Below are 22498 nucleotides of genomic sequence, written 5' to 3' on the forward strand. Positions count from 1 at the left end.
TTTGACAAAACAGCTCTAAACTAGATTTAGAGTTAGATTAATCTACACCACATGAATTGGGAATCTGAATTGGTATGGCGAGATGTAACGCTTGAAATCCATATAGTCAATAAAAATCAGTCGAAAAAGCTTGCAAAAAGTAGCGGCCACCTTAACAGGGTAGAACGGTGGGCACTTTGTATTAATTTTACCTTACTTAGGAACTGAAGTTAGATCTCCTATAAAGAAAGAAGTGCAGCCCTTAAATGACAATCAATTGTTTCAAAAGAGATGCCATGTGTGTAGCATGCTGGCAATTCCAAGGGAATAATTTATCGGTTGTGTTTCAAAACAATTGATCTGAAAATTCTGTTGTTAAGCTTAAATCAGAGGCAGCGCTCTGTTGCTTATAGTAAAGAACTATGAGGCTTCAATGTACTTTTATTTGTTTTCTTTACAGCGCCCGGGTAGTCGTATGAACTTCGGAGGGGGCTCATTCGATTGGAGATTGAAAGTTCTAGTGCGTTTTTTAGTCGAAAGGGATTGGAATGTCACCGACCTCCTACGTTTTTTTCCCAAATACATTTGATCAAAATTTTTAGATAGCCATTTTGTCCAAAATAGTCTAGAGGCTTAATAACTATGCCCGTGGCTGACCACTGCAAGTTGCCCAATTTTAGCATATACGATTTCATGTTTAGACGGGAGGGGCATGCTTGATCCTGGGAAACCAAGAAATATTAGGGTATTAAGGTGAAACATTAAAGGAATGTTGATAGAGATGTCGAAGAAAATCAAAATACAGTCTGCTTATTCTGGTTGTCCAAAGGGCGTAACAGTAATATCTAAGGAACGGCTGAAGAAATTAAGTTGAATTTTTAGGGTACTTAAAGGGAGATGTTGAATGATCGGAGAGCAACCAGCTCCTCTCCCATTCCCCTCGCTCTTTTTTGGTGCCCCCTCTCCACAACATTTACCAGAATTTTGAAGTAGCAATTTTGTTCTAACTAGTCAAAAAAGTCCAGTAACTGTGCCTCTGGGGATGCCATGACCTCACAGCCCTAGGTCAAGGATTTAAACTAACTAACTTACGCTCAGCTAAAACTAACTTCCGTATATGTACGGAAACTAATCTAGTCCAATAAAATGTAATGGACCTCTGGTTTATTACAAGCTGCGGGTCAATTTCTTTTATGATATGGAAACTTAGGTGGCCATAAAATTATAACGATAGACAGATGTGTGTTCTTCATGAAGTACGAATAACAAAGAAATATACATTGGTTATAAAGTTCACAACATTAAATGATCTCTCATAACTTAATGGATCTTTCGGAAAAAATATTGCAAGACGCAAATAACTATGCTCAAGGTTAAAAGAAAATTCGAAAAATGGAGGATGATGTAAATCGACTTGCTGCTTCACTGGGACAATAGCCTATTAATGTGCAGCTCAGTTTCACTGGGCCAGATGGTGTCGATCATAGACGATTCAATCCCCCTGGCATGTAACGAAGTATGCGTTGTGCATACTCTTAATGCTGACCATAGTTTTCCGTCAAGTGAAATTGTTTTAATACAACGTGGCAATAATCTTCTCAATTTAAAAATGTCGACCATCGTTTGGATTTACCTACCCATTGTTTTATCTATGTAGAACGTCATGATTGAAAGTGGATATGCCAATTCGAATACCTTGTGCGAGCTGTCCTTATCTTACACGGCTTGTATTAGTGAGGTATCGTATCGCTTTTTGACCTGAGCATGCCAAGGAATCGTATTTTCGACACAAAAAGACGTTGAAACAAATAAAAAATTGGGAATATCTCTGCTATTGAAAAATACCTGAACACTTTAAATCGGATGTAAAAAGGTACAAGGTGTAAGAGCTTTGGCTTGCAAGTTTCATTTTCCTCAAATTCAATTTCCAGCATAAGACCGGGCTTTAGAATTAGATCAAGTAGAATATTTCCTATTTGACGGAGCGCCGATTTCATCCAAGCATGGCTTACAAAATATGGATCAGCTGTTGTGATCTGTTGCAAATCCAAACTGGCCATTTGGAGGAAAAATTCTAGTCTGGAGGTGATTTACGACGGTGCTTATCACTCCAACTCCAAAGCAGCTGCAGTTACACATTTGAATTTTTCAATAAAAAAAAGCCATCTTTAAATGTATTTCAAACATATTTCCTTAAAAAAATATATGTGAGTTGATCCTGAACAGGAAGCGTTTGCAAACACATCCTGGACCTTGTAAACATGTATCTTCCCAAAAATGATTTTAATGAAATTGAATTACCAAAAGATATAATTTCCAGTGGTGTTTTAATTGAGAAAGTATTTGGCAAAACACAATCCGAATGTATGCATAAGAAAAGATCATATCCTGACGGAGCTTAGAAAAACTAACTCTTTAGTTTAGTAAGAGGGCTCATTCTGATGTAAAGAAAGACTACATCACCAGATTCAAACTCTTCCTGATCTTGGATATCCTAGCTCTAAAAGTAAGACCGAATTAAAAGATTCCAAGCGTAAAAAAAAGTAAATTTACAGAAAAATTTCTTACGTTTTTTTTTTTGCTAATACTTCTATGAGTTTCGACATTTTGCATTAAGTGTAAAATCGGCAAAAAAACAACAACTGTAAAGCATTTATTGATCTTTGGTTTCATATATTCTTAGTTGATTCTAGCGCGCTCCAGCTAATATAGAACATTTTACAGAGATGGGCAGATATAGGAACCTATTATGGGAAAATGAGGATATTCAACAGAAGTCGCCAAAGCCGAAAAGATGTGGTCATAATTTTAAGCCTGTTGACTGGGGATGGTATCCTGAGCGTGATGGAAACCGCACTCAGATGGTAATTAAACAGAAAACAAGTTTTTTTCAACTGAAAGTAAGGAGCAACATTAAAACTTAAAATGAACAGAAATTATTACGTATATGAGGCCGTTTGCCCCCTCGTGAATGCCTCGCTCTTGACGCGAAAGTTTGAATTTTGTTGAAATTCTTTAACAATGACCCCTGAATCACCAAGGCCGTTTAATTAAAATTAACTTAAAAAAAAATTTCAACAAGACAAGTTTTTAAAGAAAAGTAAAGAGCTCCATTAAACCAAGAATGAGCAAAAATAAAGTAGAATAATCTTCCAAGCGTAAAACTACCACAAGTCGCTATCAATAGATAAATGAAACTCAAAACGAACAGAAATGACAATAAATAACCGAGTCAAACTCAAAACGATCAGAAATCAACATGAGTAGGGCTGATAACCACTATGTCTTCTCAAAACAAGAACACAATTTGCGCTTTGCTGAAAAAAAGACAACAAAAAACAAATGACCGGGGATTGTCAGTTAAATTGACATATATTGACATTTCTTCGTTAAGGTTTTAACAATTTTTCATTTATGGAAGTAAGAAAGGTGAAAACATTTGAACCGTATTTTGTTTTTAGTAAAGCGCAAATTGTGTTGAACAAAATGGCAATCTCAAAATCTTGATAGGATATGTTTAAGGAAATAGTGGGCGTAAGAGGGGAGTTAGTTGCCCTCTATTCCGACTATTAAAACGGACACTAACCACTTCAATTTCCAATCTAATAAGGCCTTTTAGAAGTTTCTACGACAACAAAGGGCCGTCTCAAAATTTGCATGGGATGTATTTCGGGAAATACCAGCTGTGTGTGTGTGTCGGGGGGGGGTATCCATCCTCCGATCATTCTGAATCTTAAAGAGGGCTATATACTATCGATTAACAATCCAATGGTCCCCCTCCTAAGTTTATACGATCACCCTTTCTCTATAAACCTTAAATGCACCCCAGGGCATAATTTAAAAATATTGTCCCGAGGGCTGTAAGGGGGGTGTCATCTTCAAAAACATAATTTCCCAATCTTTCAACTATGTTGAAAAAAATGGCTATCTCAAAATTTTGATTTACTATGTTTGTGAAATTGATGGACGTGGGAGGGGGGTTAGTTTCCCTCCAATTAATTTTGACTATTAAAAAGAACACTAGTCCTTTCCATTTCTAATCGAATGAGCCCTTTGAGAAGTTTCTAGAACAACTCCTTTGGTACAAAGTGCCCTGGTCTAAAAAAAAAAAGTAATACATTGTGCCCGCATCGGTCTTTACTTAGGCAGCGCTATTACCCTACTTATGGTAAATTGCTCTTTTGAAAGTGCTAAAAAAAAACTTTACCGTAAAGAGCGATGTATGGACATGGAGGTGAACCTCCTCATACACGCAGTAATTACTGTTCATATTAAGTTTTAATGTTGCTCCTTACTTTCAATTGAAAAAAGTGAGATCCTCCCACATTACCTCATCCTCTCGACCTCCCTCCCACTAGACAAAATCCCCTTAAAAACGTTTGTATATTTCCCAATAACCAATACTATACGTAAACAATGGAAAAAGTTCATAACTTGCTGCCTTTCACCCGGGGACTGTGGGGGATTATAGAAATATATACGTCGGCAAAAAGTTCAAGCATTTCTAGAACTTAACTGAATGCACACAATGAATCAGAAGAAATTTCAGGAACTAAACTGAATGCACAAGATGCATCAGAAGAAAGATCAAGGCTAGATATAATGCCATGACTACGCAGACTCGTGGATGAGCAATGTAATATCGATCAAGTTCTTTCCAATTACCCACACGAGGAACTAGGAAAACTTAGGTACACCAATTAAAAAGAAAAAATTGTTTTCCCAAGGGTTCTTGTGGATTATGGTGCGAAACTGATGCGTTCTCGCGAAATGTTATGATAATATGGTTGGGTGAAATACTCGAGAGAATAAAGGGAATATGTATTTTCAAACTTATGAGGAACCGACTAAAAGCAGCTAGTAAAAACTGCCCCACTTGTCTACATAGAAATAGAATCCCTAGGACCATCCAACCTCTGTTCAGAAAAACATATAAGCAGATGTATCCAACTTCTTAATCCCTAGGACCATCCAACCTTTATTCAGAAAAACGTATAACCACGTGTATCCGTGTAGAATAGTTAGTATTGCCACGGCTGTCCCACTCCCACCGTCATCAAACTACGCTGTTGCTCCAACGCACTATATAGTGATAGTCATTGAGCATTATAACAATATTTAAATTCAAATGCAAGTAGTTTACCTGTGACATTTCAATTAGCTATTGACTATAAACATTTGAATCTTATAAACATATTAAATGTTAATTGACACACGATTCTCATCACCTTATTATTGTCTGTTGGTATTGTTGTTATTACATCAGTTGTTACTGTCGCAAGTAGCCAAAAAAATTGTTTTCTATAAGACTTTCGAAGTTTCATCTCTCATCAAAGTTAAAAATACAAGTAGTTATTTAGTAACCAAACCATATTCCGATTTCTTTGGAATAACTAAAGAAGGAATATGTTGTGGATGAATATGTTTTCACTTAAGAGTACTTCACTTCGCTCTCCTTTAACTAAAATCGGGTCAAAGCAATTTTCCCTCAAACTTCTAAAGAAAATTAAATTGATAAAATGTAAAAATGAAAGACAGGAATGAAAGAGCTTGTAATAAAGCGGAGGTCGATTATGTGCTATTGGACTAGATTAGTTTTGTATATATACTGACCGTACGTTTGTTAGTTTGTGTCTAGTTTCATATATGCTATGAAGATGCTCTGATTTGTTTGTGTAACAGCCTGATAAGTGATACGTGATCTGTTTCAGTGATTATTGACTGAAGTGACACCAAGCAAGCTAGTGATATAGATGGCAAAGAACAATCGAGTGATAGAAATTATATGACCTATTGGTCGAGCGCGTCAAACAACAAAAGCAAGAGGTATACTATAATGATTAGAGTATATCTACAATCTATATATATAAAAATAAGTTGTCTGTCTGTCTGTCTGTCGAGTGACGTCATTATATGACGTCTGAATTATTTCATCATATACCAATTCAAAAACGAATGTATTCAAGCCGAAGTAGCTGAGTTGGTAAAGCGTTATGTTCCAGGTTCCAGGTCCGAGAGGTTCCAGGTTCGAACCTTGGCTTTAGCATTAATACAAAAGAAGAAAAAGAACTAAAAAAGGTAAAAACTACAAAAAAACTAAAAAGAAAAAAAACTAAAAAAAAACTAAAAAAAGGTAAAAACTACAAAAAAACTAAAAAGAAAAAAAACTAAAAACTAATACCGGATACACTTATTGCTTTTGCTGATGACAGTACTCTTGGCACAACTGGTAGAACTGAGTCTGATCTTCGTTCAAGGATGATAGCCCTTTTTGAAAAAGTTATCCAGTGGTTTGATGTAAATTATCTTGCCTTAAATGTCGAAAAGTCATGTTTTCTCATTTTCTCCAGTCTCAAAGGCTTGTCCTGATTTAAATAAAATTAATGTATCAAGAGGTTCTCTAAGTAGACCTAAGGATCGTTACGTTCGATTCCTAGGCATCTTGCTTGACGAAAATCTTTCGTTCAAGTATCATATTGACCTGATTAAAATGAAAGTCTCCAGGAGTCTTGGAATCCTTAGAAAGCTCAAATATATATTTCCAGGGTCGATTCTTGACTCTTGTTCTGCAGCCTAGTTCAGTCCTATGTTTCATATTGTTCTGTTATTTGGATCTCAACTTTTCCCTCGTCTCTGAAGCCACTTTCAAAACTTTATGATAAAGCAAGGACTCTTATTCAGGAAACTAACCGTTTTTCACTTAAACCCTTGCTTGATTTGAAATCTCTCTATTTTCTTTCTTGTTCTTCTTTCGTTTTTTTACAGTTGCACGGCCATCTTCCTGCTGTCCTATGTAATAATATATCTTTTGTTTCTGATCAATCGACTTATCATCTCCGCACTTCCAACAATTTACTGGTTCTTCACACACCGTCAGTGAGGTCTGACTTCAACCCTCTGACAGCTTGCAACAGGATCTGGAACACGCTCCCAGAGTTCGTACGAAGCTGCCACTCGTTTGGTATGTTCAAAAATTATGTTAGAGATTTTCTAGCTAGTAAATAATTTTGTTTGTTTGTTGTTTTTTTTGTTTTTTTTGTCTTTATTTTTTATTCCGGTTTCCCTTGGAGTTGATGTCTCTGGATTGAGTTGGATATTTAATTGAGTTGGTGAAATTATGTGCTACCCCCTGCCTAGCTTGTCATTTTTTGGAGATTATTAAGGTGGGCGACTCAATTTTTGGTTTTTGTTTATATTTTTTTGTTGTTGGTATTTTTTTCTCCCCTGTTCTTTCCCGGCCATGGAGCCTTATGGGGGAGATTGTCTTGAAGTAATTTTTTTGTTTATGGATTTTAATGTTAAATAAAGAACTCAGAACTAAAGAACTCAGAATAAAAAAAACTAAAAAAACTAAAAACTGAAAAAGAAAAAACTAAAAAAACGGGAGAAAAAGAAAACTAAAAACCGGGACACAGGGAATATAAATGACGACCGGGACACTCAAAGAGAAATTACAGACTGGGACACTGGGACACAAATAACGACCGGGACACAAATGACGACCGGGACACAGGGAATATAAATGACGACCGGGACGCTCAAAGAGAATTACAGACTGGGTCACAAATGACGACCGGGATACTGGGAATATAAATGACGAACGGGACACAGGGACACAACTACAAGGGGGATGCTGGGGGCACAGGGGGCTATATAAATGACGACGGGGACACAGGGAATGTTCGATTAGCAATCACCTTCAACAGAGCTCAAGGGCAATCATTAGAATAATCAGGTATAGATCTGAATACGGATTGTTTTTCCCATGGACAATTTTATGTTGCATGTTCAAGAGTCGGTAAACCTGACAATCTATTTATATGCACAGACAATGGGACATCGAAGAATGTTGTATATTCGCAAGTTTTACGTAGTTAAAAACATATATATATCTATAACAAAAAGATAAATCTTTTCTCTTTTATCTATATTCACAGGTGGGACACAGGGACACAACTACAATGGCGCGTAACTAATATGGCGCGTAACGATTTACGCGCGCGGGGGGGGGGCGAAGTGCCCCCACCAACTAGGTGTTGGGGTGGCACGAAGCGCCACCCCAACAGCTAGTCTATATATATAAAAATAAGTTCTGTCTGTCTGTTCGTCTGTCGAGTGACGTCGTGTTTGTCCGCATATGACGTCTGAATTATTTCATCATATACCAATTCAAAAACGAATGTATTCAAGCCGATGTAGCTGAGTTGGTAAGGCGTTATGTTCCAGGTTCTAGATTCAAGAGGTTCCAGGTTCGAACCTTGGCTTAAAAAAAGGTAAAAACTACAAAAAAAACTAAAAACTAATAAAAAAACTAAAAAAACTAAAAAAATAAAAAAAAAGTTAAAAAACTAAAAACTAAAAGGAAAAAAAACTAAAAAAGGAAAAAAACTGAAAAATAGTTCTGATGCAGTCCTAGTTACATTCATTGGCAACCATAGTTACAAGTATTTGGGGTTTTTGTCGCAATCAATCGCAGTCACAAGTATTTGCAGTTGCGAGTAATCATAAATGCAAACAGTTAAAAGCAGTCGCAGCTTGAAAAGTCACAATAGCAGTAGTACTAATTGCATAAGTAAAATTGTTTATGTGCTCTTGACAACCTTCATGCTTAGAGTGCATTTTGATTTTGTTGAATGTCCACTGAAGTAATCGAATGACATCACACATACTTCAAATTTGTTAAATCTGTTTGGATTGGATTTTCCAAATTTTTGACTTGCATGTTGTTCACATGAAAATATATAGACTAAAAAAATCATTTGGATAGGGTCTTAAATCATCATTGAACTTCTAGGTGGTATTCAAAAGCAAACCTATAATAATGCTTCGTTTTGTTTCTATTTTGGCAAATTCCTAGAGGAGCAGAAACCTGCTAAAAAAATATAACAAGAAAAAAATATTTTTGGCTTAGACACATTTTTATTTAAATAATCACAATAACATATATATCTTTTTTTACATACTGATTCAAGTTATTATCCTCAACATATTTCACAATTGCATTTAAAGCAGCTTGAAGCATTTGTGTTTACATTATATTGAGTTTTGCAGTAAGACCTAACTGTTCCTCCAATTTGAATTTGCTCATTGGTATCACGTTTCTCGCAAACACCTCATCCCATTCTAGGCTTAGTCGACATCTCCTTGTAATTTTTACTGCTTTGTTTCGTACTCTTGTTTTCGTATCATTGTTCTCGCAAACATCTCATCCCATTCTAGACTTAGTCGACATCTTCTTGAAGTTTCTACTGCTATGTTTCGTACTCTTGTTTTCGTATCATTACTGCTGCCCACTCCACTATTAAGTTCCAAGCAAATGAAGTTCTCATGAACCCCAGTATGCAAATTGTGCATCCCTTGTAGTATAGGCAATCTGGCTGCTAGGGAAGGTTTACGACTTAATCTGGCTGCTAGGTAAACCGGTTATGCAGATTATGTATCTACCGGCTTATGTAAGAGTCAAAAATGTTTGGAGGGGAACCAGCCACTTCCCCCCAAACCCAATAATTCTCCAAATAAGAATCTAATCAAAATTCTGGTCTAGTAATTATATCTTCGGGGATATCAACTTAGGTGGATGAATCAACGGAATTATATTCTTTGTTTAAAAAGAATGAATACTAGGAAAAAAGAGGAAAACAGTATTCTTTCCAATTTTTGATTTTTTTTTTTTTTTGGCAATGGGCATTTGAGGCATTATACAAGATCCAGTTAGGTCCGACTTACCAAAAAAATGTTTTATTTTGTAAAAGTGTCTTGATCATAACGAGCTCATTCCTTATATTTTTATCTTCTATTCCTATATCTGGGTATTAATAATAAAAAAAAAGTCTAGTTCTTTTATTATGTCACGGCGCTTTAGTGATTTACAGGGGGCTAATCTCCTTGCTCTCTTAATGAACAATTTTGTAGGCGGAGCAGCAGACTAAAGTTTCATCCCTGCGCAAGAATCCAAATCCCCAGGTATTAAAAATCCAAGATTCAAGAATCAAAATCACTCAACTCTACTCTTCTCTTTGTGATTAATATCAAAAATATCATCACATGGGATTCTGTCTGTGTAGAATTATAACTGCAATATTGTTTTTTATATTTTATCAAATATCTTGGGGAAGACTTCATGGCGATAGAATTAAAGGATATTCGTATGAGGTAAAAGTTTTGTATGATTCTATGAATCCAGTAAATGTTTCAAAAATGATATCCTTTCTATCGTTTTGAGAGTGATTTTTGTGATATTTATAAGGCAAAACAGTTAACTTGTCATACGAAATCAGGCTTCAATACCAGAATAAATGAAAGATGTAACGAGAACAAATAAAACTACTTTGTGGTTTGCATCCTGCAGGCTTATTTTTTACAGTTTTTTTGGTATTAAAATAAATTTTTTGGGTCATTTACAGTTAAAAGGAAGCCAAATACAAACCCTAGCTTGGCCTAACACTAAATTATGTTTTTCGGTTTGAAACGAGGATCAGAGGTGTGAAAGTGTAAGCTTAGAAAGAGTCGACCCACCTCCAAATGGGTATGCGAGTTAATCCAGAGAAGTTAGGCGAGGAGGGTCTTTGAAAACATAGGATGGCTGACCCCCAACCCTTCGCCACCCTACCTGGATGAAGAGCAAGAAAGGAAGTTCAGGTAGGGACTGTGTCCTTACTGTTTCTTGGTAGGTAGTGTGTAGTCCAGTGCCGTGTCCTTTATTCCTTTTTTCTTTTCATGGCTTCTGATCAACAATGCATGGAGACTCATTAAGAGAGCACAAATACTTTCCAGCAAACCATCTAAGGAATTTTTCCAGAAAGAGCTGCTCAGAAAAAACTTTTCCGTGAGCTAATAAGTGAAATCAGTCAATCCACCCGATACCCATTCAACAATTTCTATCGTACGAAAAATTTTACCTAGGACTGTTACAAAGAGATTGAAAGTTGTCAAAAGAGGTAAAATTTAATAGGACTCTTAATAAGTTGTTTCTTCTGAAAGTTTGAACAGTGGTTCTTAAAATTTTTTGTTTGGCTCATTTGGTAACATATAGGTGCGTCATCGTTTGTCTTTTTCATGGAGAGTGGGCTAAAGCCGTGGATTTGCCTGCCTTTATCTTTGGATTTTGGCAAAGTAAAGCCAAATCCGCGTTGGTACTTAAAAAAGAAAGATGTTATGCCCATCCATCGAAGGGTAGTTGATCATTTCTTTTTTAGTCGCTTAGCCAGTGTTGCTTGAAAAAGACGCATAGACATCCAGCTTAAAACAGGCTTAAAAATTGACAACCCTGCCATCTATTGTAAAAAAGGTTTATTAGGATCAAATACTAAGCGAAGCATTATAGATGGTATATTTAAATTTGATCTGCTTTTCAATGGAAATATCCCTGATACCAAAGTTGCGTTCAAGGTGAACAATGGACCCACCTTAATGACACAAGTTTTATCGATGTTACCTGTTTCATATCACATAATCAGGGAAGACGATCAGTGACCGAAGTGAAAATAACAAAAAACTACGTAATTGGAGACGATCAATCAAGAGTCGGCAGAGGGATACAATAATCAACCATCAACAGATGGTTGATGGTTGAGATAAGCAGAGGGATATAAATCAACCAAGGGGGATATAATATGTGCAAAATAGAGGGGATGGCAGTAGACTCCACGGTACGTTTGAGCTTTGAAGACTCCAGGAGGCCAAAGAACGCTGGAACAATGCTTAGTTAGCCTCCAATTCGCTTCGACCCTTAAAATCGCTCATCGTAATTGAATAAGTGCTCTCTAGACTATCTACGCCCATCTGTTTTGAAAGCCTGGATGATAAAACTTGAAATCCATCTCACTCTTTACTAAGTCAACGCTATCGTTTTCACAATGATAATGAAACACTCTGGAAGGCAGTTTGACTTTACTCTTCAATAAGAGTATTAAATTGGGTTTTGTGCATGAGACTTTCTAAAAAGATAGAAAAACTACCTCTAATAAGCTTTTTTATAACAAGTAAAATAGACAGAAATTACATTGTTACACATTGATTGCATGATTTCCGTTTACATAGTTATTTGTAACATATACGTAACTTTGGAGCCATCAGGTTTTTTTTTAATCCAATGGTTGATTTTTCAGCCATTGGCTTTTATCCCCCTCCTCACTGCTTTTAAAATTTTAGCACATCATCATTTACTAGTTGCTGAAATGGCTGATTGTGTCACAGGTCTTTTGAAATATCTGTCAAAGTAGTACAACCTGTGACACGAATATTTACCATTTAGCAATTGCTCTATGTTTAGAGAGTAGGTAGTTCTTAAGATGAAAGTAACAAAAAAGAAAACAAAATCTTCTAAGCGCAATTTCATTTGAAAAATAATTCAGTTTCTGATTGTTTTTAAATCAAGGCGGAAGTCCATCCTCGATGGAAAAATTCTCCCGGAAATCTCCCACTCACCAGAGTAGAGAGTTGTTCCAGCAGAAAATTCCCCCTGGGAAAATTTTCCCCATGTTCCCTATCCCCTAACTTCCCCAATGGAAAATCTCTCTCGTGGAAAACCCCTAACTCACAGAGACATCCTCTAGAAATTTCCCACCCTGTGGAACTGAACAACTACCCTTAACATCTCTACATGCAAAGTCAAGTCGGCAAACAAAAATAAGGCAAATAAATGGAATTTTGTATAGGAGTTTTAGTGAATTCCCCCAGCGTAAAATCGGTCCTGAAGAGTTCACCCCCCCCCCGGAAACTTACGTTCCCAAGAAAAATTCTTCCTATTAAAAATACCCCAAGCATAAAATTCACCCCCTCCCAAAAAAAATGTCTGCATACTTCCCAATAACAAACACTATACGTTAACAATGGGCGAATTGCGCATCTTACAAATCTTTCTCTGGAGGATCATGCTATCCATAAAGGTAGAGCTATTAGACTCTTCAAAAACTATGATGGACGAAATGGCTATTTTAAAATCTTTGTCGAATGACTTAGGGCAAGCGGGGTGTAGGAGGGGGCTAGCGACCCTCCTCTATTTTTTTCACTTAAAAGGAAACTAGAACTTTTAATTTCCGTTTTTATGATGCCTCTCCCGATATTCTAGAACCATTGGTACGATTTAATCACCCCTGGGAAAAGAAATAAATAAATAAAAACACATCCATGGTCTTTTTTCTAGCCAAAAAGTTACAAAATATCGCATTTTTATAGGTGGAAACTTGAAACATCAACAGTAGGGTTGTTTGATAGGCTAAATCTGATTTTTGATTTTCATTAAGATTGCTTCTTCTTTTGAGGTTTTCTATTCTTTTTTAAAAACAACATAATTTTTTTTCAGGCTTGTATCTTTCGATAGGTAATATTAAATTTAATGAACTTTATATATTTGGAATCAACATAGTTAACACATTCTTTTGATGTATCTATTGATTTCAAAATTCCGGTTTTTAGAGTTTCGGTTACTAGCATGAAATAATTTGCGGGAGTACCAGACTATCCGTTTGATAATATGAGCGAGGGTGCGTTTCGAGCTACAGAGCGGTTCCTAGATACGCGTAAGCATAACGACAGCTGAAAGAGGGACACCAATAATTAGGAATCACGTACACCAGGGGACGCGTGCCCATCGTGGTGGAACTGCACCAAGTGTTTCTAGGACTGTGCTAAGCGTGACGGACCTGTGCAGCACACTTTGCGCTCTGAGGTGCACAGGAGGTGGAAAAAAAAGTGATCCTAGCAGTTGAAAAGTCAGTATCATGGAACTTAGAATCAAATTGAATAGCTTAGTGCATCAATTTCGCGGGCTATAGACTGGCCGAACCTGGAGTTTTCATTTTTTTTGTTTTTGTTGCATAGCTGTAGCAGTAAAAAGTCAAACATTATTTGTGCAGTCCACCGAAGAACTATTAATTCTTCTCCCACGCCATATATGTTAACCTCAGTGAATTTTTCATGCATCAAACCTGTTCATTTAAGCCTCTCAATAAACCAAACAAAACGTCTAGACATTTTAGCACTGATTTGTCAACCTTTCTATTATAATTGGCAAAAAGCTGTTTATAATCTCTAGCGTATCCTTTTTTTATAAATTAGGTTTTTTTTTTGGTTTTCCGTTCTTTTTCGTCAAAATTCTGTAATTTAAAGTATGAATACGTTTGAAATCAAGAAAGGGTCTGCCTGTTGGGGGCTTTAGGTGTCATAATTCACATAAAGAAAACATATTTTTGTTTTAAATTCCTCTTTCATAAATTGTAAAAAAACATTTGTCTTTTAATTCTGATTCAAAACAACAACACTTTATTACAAGTTTAAAATTTACACTTATAAGAGATTTATATATGAAAATTGCCACCCTTTTCTAAGTTATTCTCTAATACGATCCATTTTTCATTTGTAAAGTATGAATAATTTTGGGATCAAGGAAGGGTCTGCCTGTTGGTGGCTTAAGGTGTCGTAATTCACTTAAAAAAACAAAGTTTTGTTTTGAATGTCCCCTTTTGTAAAATGTAAAAATACATTTGTCTTTTGACTCTGATTCAAAATAGCAACACTATATTACAAGTCTAAAATTTACACTCATAAGAGATTTACATACGAAAATTGCCACCCCTTTCAAAGTTATTCTCTAATACAAACCGTTTTTCATCTATAACTTCCAAGTTAAACAAAATCAGATTTGCAAAAACAAGATTGGAGCCCTTCTCCCGCAGGTATTCGGCCGTGCACTAACAACTGATACCACAGTTGTAGCTATTGACCGTGCTTTTTTCGGTGAATTCTTCCTACCCATTTAACAATTTAGGCTGATGTAAAAGTTATATACCCCCATCATCCTTCCTTACCACGAAGGTCAGATTAGGTGCATGCCACACTAAAAGCACAAACATAAGCCATGGTTTTAGCTTTCGCCAGTTTTGGCTATGATGCTATCTCAAAACCGACCGGTTTGGTAGATATCCCAGTTTCAAAATTAACCTTAGCTACCCCCCGATTGCCCAAAGACGTAAAATTGGCTCTGAAACATGAAAAGTTTAATTGCCCAAAGACGTAAAATTGGCTATGAAACATAAAAAGTTTAAACACAAGGTTCCCTTGGTCTTCTTTTCAAAGTTTAATTTCAAAAAGGTAAAAAGAAGGTATCCCATGTTACCTATGACTAGGTTCGTGTTTGTTCATTGGTTCGGTTTGCTTTATAACCGTCCTGTAAGGAATGTTGAGCGGAGGAATCAATCGAAATATTCTCACACTATTCTTATTTTTCTTACTCGTTGGAATTGTCCTTGTTTTTCTTAGGTAAAGATTCTTTTCAATTTAAATTTCCACAAATTTTATTGAGGGTTCTAACACCTTTCTGTTAGAAATTCTGATAGCAAAAAGTATAACTCGAACTTTACTCTTGCTTTTCTTCTGGGGATATTGAGCTGGAATATCAGTCAAATGCCCTAATAACAAAATTTATGAACCCTAACTCTCTTTCCGTTTACTTAAGGGCGCCTCGACATTTCTTATTTTGAACCTATATTATTTTGAAATTTATTTAAAACTATGAATTTATCCACCTTATTTTGAGCAGCAATTCTGTCTTCTTGTTAAGATACGGAGGTGATACATTGGGTTGGAATATAATAGGTCAGTAATTCTGCATGTGGTTCCTTAATTTATCCCTATTTTTAGTTTGTTGTCTATTTACAACCGAATTTCTTGCTTATTATAGTCGCACTGACACCTAACAATCAATACCAGACCATTTCTTATAATTTTTTTTCTTTTTTAACAATACTGAGTTGAATAAAAAAAAGCTTTAGACATTCCCAATAAGCATCGATCAAGAGGGGTATAGGATAGTAGATTGTTAGGTCATACTTTAGGTGGATCTCTATACCTTTAATAGAAAGTAAATAGCCCTCGCTTGTCAAGGCCATCCCCTAAGGGACTCCTGAGGATCAATGAACTCTGTAATGGCAATTTCCTAAGGCACTCTTGAGGATCAATTCAATTTGAACAAACCCGGTAATGGTGATTTCCTAAGGCGCTCATGAGGAAAAATGAACTCTGAACAAACCCGGATAATGTGATTCTTCCTTTTTTGATACTATTGCAAAACAAATTGCGTAATAATATAAGATGATGGCTAAGTAGCTTTCGATGATTTGAGAAATATTTGACTTGTGTAGGATTTGAGCAGGGCACTTCTAAAGATGAAGGAATGACGTTGCAGTAAACTGAACCAGTAAGTCAATGAAATGCTTTTCCTAGAAACACATTGACAAAACTTTTCACATATCACCTTATGAATTAACAGTTAAATGATATGAGTAGTATCCTATTAATACTTCTGACCATGCCCCATAAGCACTTTCCTTTTCTTCCTTATTTTTCACATCCGTGGATTCCCCACTTGAATAGGACCTACACCTTTCCTTGAAGAAACAAGTCACGAAGTAAAAAACTTATAAAAGAAAATAAATGTCACGAAGAAAAAAATGTCACGAAAAAATCGTCTGGGAGGTAAAAATTTCACGAAGAAAAAATATCGTCTCAAAGTTAAAAAACGTCTCGAAGAAAAAGAATGTCACACAGAAAAAAAAACAAAACAAAATAAATGTCTCAAAGGCACAAAATTTATTGAAGAAAAAACATCACGAAGAAACAGCAACGTCTCAAAGCTAAAAAAACATCTAAAAAAACAACGTCTCGAAGAAAAAAACGTTCAGAAGAAAAAATATCTTGAAGAAATAAAGTCACAAAGCAAAAAATTTCAAGAAGAAAAAAACCGTCAAGAAAAAACGTTAAGGAGAAAAATTCTCTCGAAGAAAAAATGTCACGAAGAAAAAACGTCTCGAAGAAAAAACGTTGTAAAGAAAAAGTGTCCTTAGTGGTGAGACATGGATAAAGTCAAATTTGGGAGTGAAAAAAGGGCATTGGCCGATAACATCACCAAGCAAATTAAAGACAATTCAATGAGAAGTAAAACATCAGTGAAAGTAAATAGCATCATTGGTAGTTTACCAAAAGATACATAAGTGCCATGTCGTTTTTTCCTTGAATGTTAATTCTGCAATAGCTTAACCCTTAGGCACTCTTGAGGAACAGCAAAATCTTGAACAGTCGATTTCTCTTACCTTGATTGCTAGTTGTGCAATGCTTTAACCTTAAGGTACTTTTGAGGTTGAATGAACTCTTGCATAATCAATTTCACCGATCTTGAGTGTGGATATAGATCCTTGATTGAGAGTTAATTTGTATCACGGAAGTATCAAAGATGTTTGATGTTTCGATTGTGAATATATTTTTTTAAGGAAATCATCGTGTGCTATAATTTTTGAATGCGCGTTTTTATTGCTCAATAATAAAAAGGTTTTATATAGACTTGGTACAGAGTGGTATCATAGTCATAATTCAACAAAACAGTGAAAATGGACTTGAAATTTTTCTTAAGCAATATTCCAATTAAAAGTAAGTGGAAAAGAAGAAATTTAATGTTGGGGGGGGGATTAGTTCGAATCAATCGAAATAGTAACATATTTTAAAAGGGGAATTACTTGTGGTCCACTGAACTGTTTAAGGTGTTAAGAGTCTTCGATACTAAACTTGTAACGTATCGTCTACGCGATATGAAAGATGAAGAATTTCTTGGTGGTTTCTACAAGTATGAATCACAAAAAGTTAAAAGCAATGGAATTTATTAGATTGATAATATATTAAAGAGTCGAACTCACAAAGGCAAGAGACAATATTTTGTTTAATGGCTAGAATACAACTCTGATTTTGATTCTTGGAATCCCGCAGAAGAACTTTACAAGGCCTAATGATGTCTATGTGACATTCTTGTCCAATGTCATGTGACCCCCTTATAATTATTTGAATAAAATAAACGATGTTTTGACAAAACTCTTGCCTACCATCAATTTTGGTAGAAAGTATGATGTTGCTCATGTTGATTACAAATGTTTAAAAATACTTATGATATCCTGAGAAAGGATCGTACATATGATATAAAAGTTAGACCAAACGATTGGCCAGTGTATGATGAGGGAAAAGAATGGATAAAAGCATTCGAGTCTCATATATACACATATCTCACACTAAAATACAATAAATATGGACGTATGACTGATTTGTATCGTGCAATCAATAGAAACTCTGTACTCGTAAGAATGAAACATTCAACTTTAACTATTCAATGGAATACGGTGGGGTTTACATTAGCTCTCCCATCAAGAATGAAATGGTCCATCTTAACGATAATCTGAGAGATTTTCTTGGTTTTAAATGGTATATAATCGATTATAAAAGTGGTGGTACCATTATTGGCATAGAACGTGTCATTATTGTGGACAATCCACCTGGATTTTCATCTTACAATTGCATAATTCTTTATACGTCCTTTGTTCAGACATGGATAGTCCGTAATACCAATTTCCTTCTTCTGCGTGTTTTTGAACGAAAAACCACACGCGAACGAATTCACCACTAAAATATAATACACTTTTGACATATTCCTGTGACAATTCGTATTTGGAACTCTTTCAGTTAACATTAAGAAGTGAATTGGGCAATCCTCCAGCAATAACAAAAGGTTTGGCTGTTTTTACATGTCATTTTACACCCATTCAGTGGGATAATTACAGAGTTTGATTTAAAGAGTTTGATTTTAACAGAGTTTTGATTCGTCAATTTCGGATTAAGCTCTAGGCGATTGGTTTGCTGAGTTGTTTGAGTGATTGAAATATCCTCAAAGTGGATAAGATTCAAAAAAGGGCGAGAAATATTTCATCACTTATCAGCCTCGACTCAGGTTAGAAACGAAAAACATCACTTTTGGGAAAAAAGAAAAAGAAACCAAGAGTAAAAATTGTTAGATCGAAAAAGGATTATTTTTCCTGGCATATCTATCGCATAAAGAATTTCATGCCTCAATCACCTCATCTTCAATTTTTTCAATACAGAAAATGTTGATATGAGTGTAAAACAAGGTTACTATGAACAATTTTATCTGCAACAGCCACTCGCTGAAAACGTACATTTTCAAATTTATACCAGTGAAAACTATTTAATAGATTTGACTTCTACATTAATAGATTTGCGTATGATTGTCAAGAAATACATAGAAGAAAAACCAACTATTGCCGAGGGATGACCCTATGAAAAATAAGTACTACACAAATTGTGTAGACAAATATGTATCTTCATAAATGGAAAGTTGGTGAGCACAAGGAATAATTTGTCGAACTTTGCAAATTACATGCAATTCATGTTGATAACTCCAAAGTCCTTTTATAAATTGAGATGTTTAGCTATTGGATAATATAAAACGGACAATGACACCAAATACCATTAGAGAAGTGATAACTAGTGATTTATGCTTGGTTGAAGTAATAAATAATGAAAATTTTAATATACTTCAATGTTTACCTCCTAATGTTAAGATTAATAAAAGTTACAACTTGCCTAGTCCAATTTTACTTTGCGAAAAGCACATGCCACTGCACCTGATACAACAGTCTCTCTCACCTCGGCAATACTTTCTGTACGAAAACAACAGATTATAAGTTCTGTTGCTTTGGCAATTGAGAAATTAAGAGCTAGCGGAAATAATTATTAGCTGCTCGTTAAAAATATCATCACGAATCAACGACATATTGCTATAGATTCACTTGCCAGTACCGAATCGTCATTTATAATTGGTCAAATTCGTTAAAAATTTGCCTTGGCTTTCGTAAAACATGGTAGTGCAATTGGATCATTGTCAAATTCCCCATACAAATTTGAAATGTTTGGACTTTCATCTCTTGTATGTAAATAAAATTGAATTCCGCTCTACAATTTATCCTTTGATAAATCCTACAGTATCATATATGAATTGGCAATAATCCCTAGACAAAGATTCGCAACTATTTGAAAACCTTATAACCGATGCAATGTTTGCAAAAACTCATGGTATCATGGTATTGGATTTGTCTGGTACTCAAGATATGAGTATTGTCCAAACGGACACAGTACGTTTAGAGTGTACCTTTACCAAACCATTGGCAGAGAGTATAGCATTAATCTTGCTTAATCAATTTGAAACCTATTTGGAAATTACCCCTGATGGCAGTGGTCTATTAGACTTGGCACCACAAACGCAAAGGAAATGATTAATGTATTCAATTGCACCACAATCAATGTAATGAATGTACGCAATGTATCCGAAAGCAAGATTCTCTTGAACAAAATACTTTTCATATTTCTTATTCAAGTGGAAAATCTATTATTCAAAATCGGAAGCGAGGACAAAATTTATCAGACAAAAGCTGTGGTTTCCATGCGCTATAACATTTTATTTTTCGACGTCGTAGATATACTTACAGTGAATTTCTTAGCATTTATATAGACAATCCTTGATTGAACTTTCTATTTTAAAATACTATTTGCTACCTGTATGATGTAAATTTTAGTGCCCTAAAATTGAAGTGCTTTAAAAATGCTTGTGAATATCCTTATTAATAAAACTTGTATGTATAAAAAGTCTTTATTCTTTAGATTTCTTCTTCCACACATTAGTAGCCATCGGTAGCAACTTCACTTTCATTATATCTCCTTGTAAAGTCAATAATACTATTTCGATTCATATTATAAAATTCACATTTTCAAGTTGCTCATTTGAAGCAATGTCACACACAATATTCTCATATGAATAATCCGTTTTGTAACAGCCAAATAAAAGTCAGTAGGCTTATAATCATAGTAGCCGGTATCTTCACAGCGATTTCGTAAAAAACAGGCTCTTTTATTATTTCAGCAGTTGAAGTATAGATCAGGTCCTTCTTCCAAAAGCAACTTTAAATCACGACGATACCAGTCTCTTAAAAATTAACTGAAATGTTTAGGGTTCTTATCGGATTTATTTTCCCATTGATCACATTTATCATAGTGACAATTGAAGCATGGAAAACATCTAGATTGAGAGTCACACATATCTTCAAGACAGTAGTTACAGCATTCAATTCGCACTGCACATCCTCTATGCAACTCACATGGATTGCATAATCTACATTTTTCATAATAGTCATCATCAGTAGTACAATTCTCACAGAATCCCCAACTACCCAATGTATGCAAACATAATGGACATCTATGAGACATTTTTCGGTGCTGATTGTCTCACTTTCAGAAAGAAACCGACTTTTGATTGATAAAATAAATCTTTTCTTGGAGGAGTAATCGTGTGACGTCACATAACTAATAAATTAAACCTGTTTAAAGAGTATGTTTAATGTCAGCGTATTTATGGTTTGACTTTAGGTAGTGTTCAAAAGCAAATTCACAATATTATTTTGTTTTATTTAGATTAGTATGTCAATAAAATGAGTAAATGCATCTGGTCAACGACGTAAAACTCTTATACATTAGTCCAAGGACGAAGAATTGTTTTTCATAGCTTTCATTTGAAAAATACTTTAAGTTCAGACTGTTTTTAAAATCATGCCGTTAGTCCCCTTCTTCGTGGAAAAATTCTCCAGCAAAAAGGCAGCAAAAGGATGTTTTCCAGCAAAGATTTTTTTTTTACAAAAGAAACTTTCAAACACATCCAAAATGTGAAATGATGTACACCCCCTTGTTATCTAAAGGAATATTTCTGATCTACGGAAAAAATTTTAAAACGCATCCAAAATGTGAAATTCATATCAACCCCCTTATGATTTATAGGAATATTTCTGATCTACTCAAAGAAACGTTAAAACGCATCCAAAATGTGAAATTGATATCCACTTCCTTATGATTTATAGGAGTATTTCTGATCTACGCTATTATTTTGAAAGTAAAGAGTCATATTAAAGTCAAAATGAGCAGAATTTATTCCGTATAGGAGGGGGACTATCCCTTCCTCATCCATATCTCTGCCTCATGGTCGTAGAACTTTTGAGCGTTCTTATTAGAACAGAAATTGAGAGTTCTAGTCCTTTTTTGAAGGTTCAAAGGGATGTTAGACCAACCAGCCACGCGGGTATGGTATTTTCCGGGGTAGTGTTCAAAAGCAAATCCACAATATTATTTTGTTTTGTTTTGATTAATATGTCAATAAAACGAGTAAATGCATCTGGTATACGACTTAATACTCTTTTACAATAGTCCAAGGACGAAGAATTGTTTTTCATAACTTTCATTTGAAAAATACTTTAATTTCAGACTATTTTTAAAATCCTGCCGTTAGTCCCATTCTCCGTGGAATAGTTTTCCAGCAAAAAGGCAGCAAATGGGTATTTTCCAGCAATGATTTTTTTTTACCAAAGAAACTTTAAAACACATCTAAAATGTGAAATTGATATCCACCCCCTTATGATTTATAGGAATATTTCTGATCTAAGCTATTACTTTGAAAATAAAGAGTCACATTAAAGCTAAAATGAGCAGAATTTATTTCGCATAGAAGGGGGACTACCCCATCCTCATCCATATCTCTGCCTCATGGTCGCAGAAACTTTTGAGTGGTCTCATTAGAACAGAAATTTAGAATTCTAGTCCTTTTTTGAAGGTCCAAAGGGATGGTAGACCAACCAGCCACACGGGG

General features: G+C 35.2%; 1 long non-coding RNA gene across 1 annotated transcript in view; it reads left to right on the forward strand.

Annotated features, from left to right (window-relative positions):
- The first annotated feature begins 7315 nt into the window (after positions 1-7315).
- The window catches only part of LOC136026984 (uncharacterized), a 42660-nt gene continuing 27477 nt past the window's right edge, over positions 7316-22498 (forward strand). The window contains exon 1 of the long non-coding RNA XR_010617466.1: positions 7316-10131. This is a non-coding gene — a long non-coding RNA (uncharacterized LOC136026984). The remainder of the gene's footprint in view (positions 10132-22498) is intronic.

Source organism: Artemia franciscana, chromosome 5 (assembly GCF_032884065.1).
Source record: "Artemia franciscana chromosome 5, ASM3288406v1, whole genome shotgun sequence".
In the NCBI taxonomy this organism is placed as follows: domain Eukaryota; kingdom Metazoa; phylum Arthropoda; class Branchiopoda; order Anostraca; family Artemiidae; genus Artemia; species Artemia franciscana.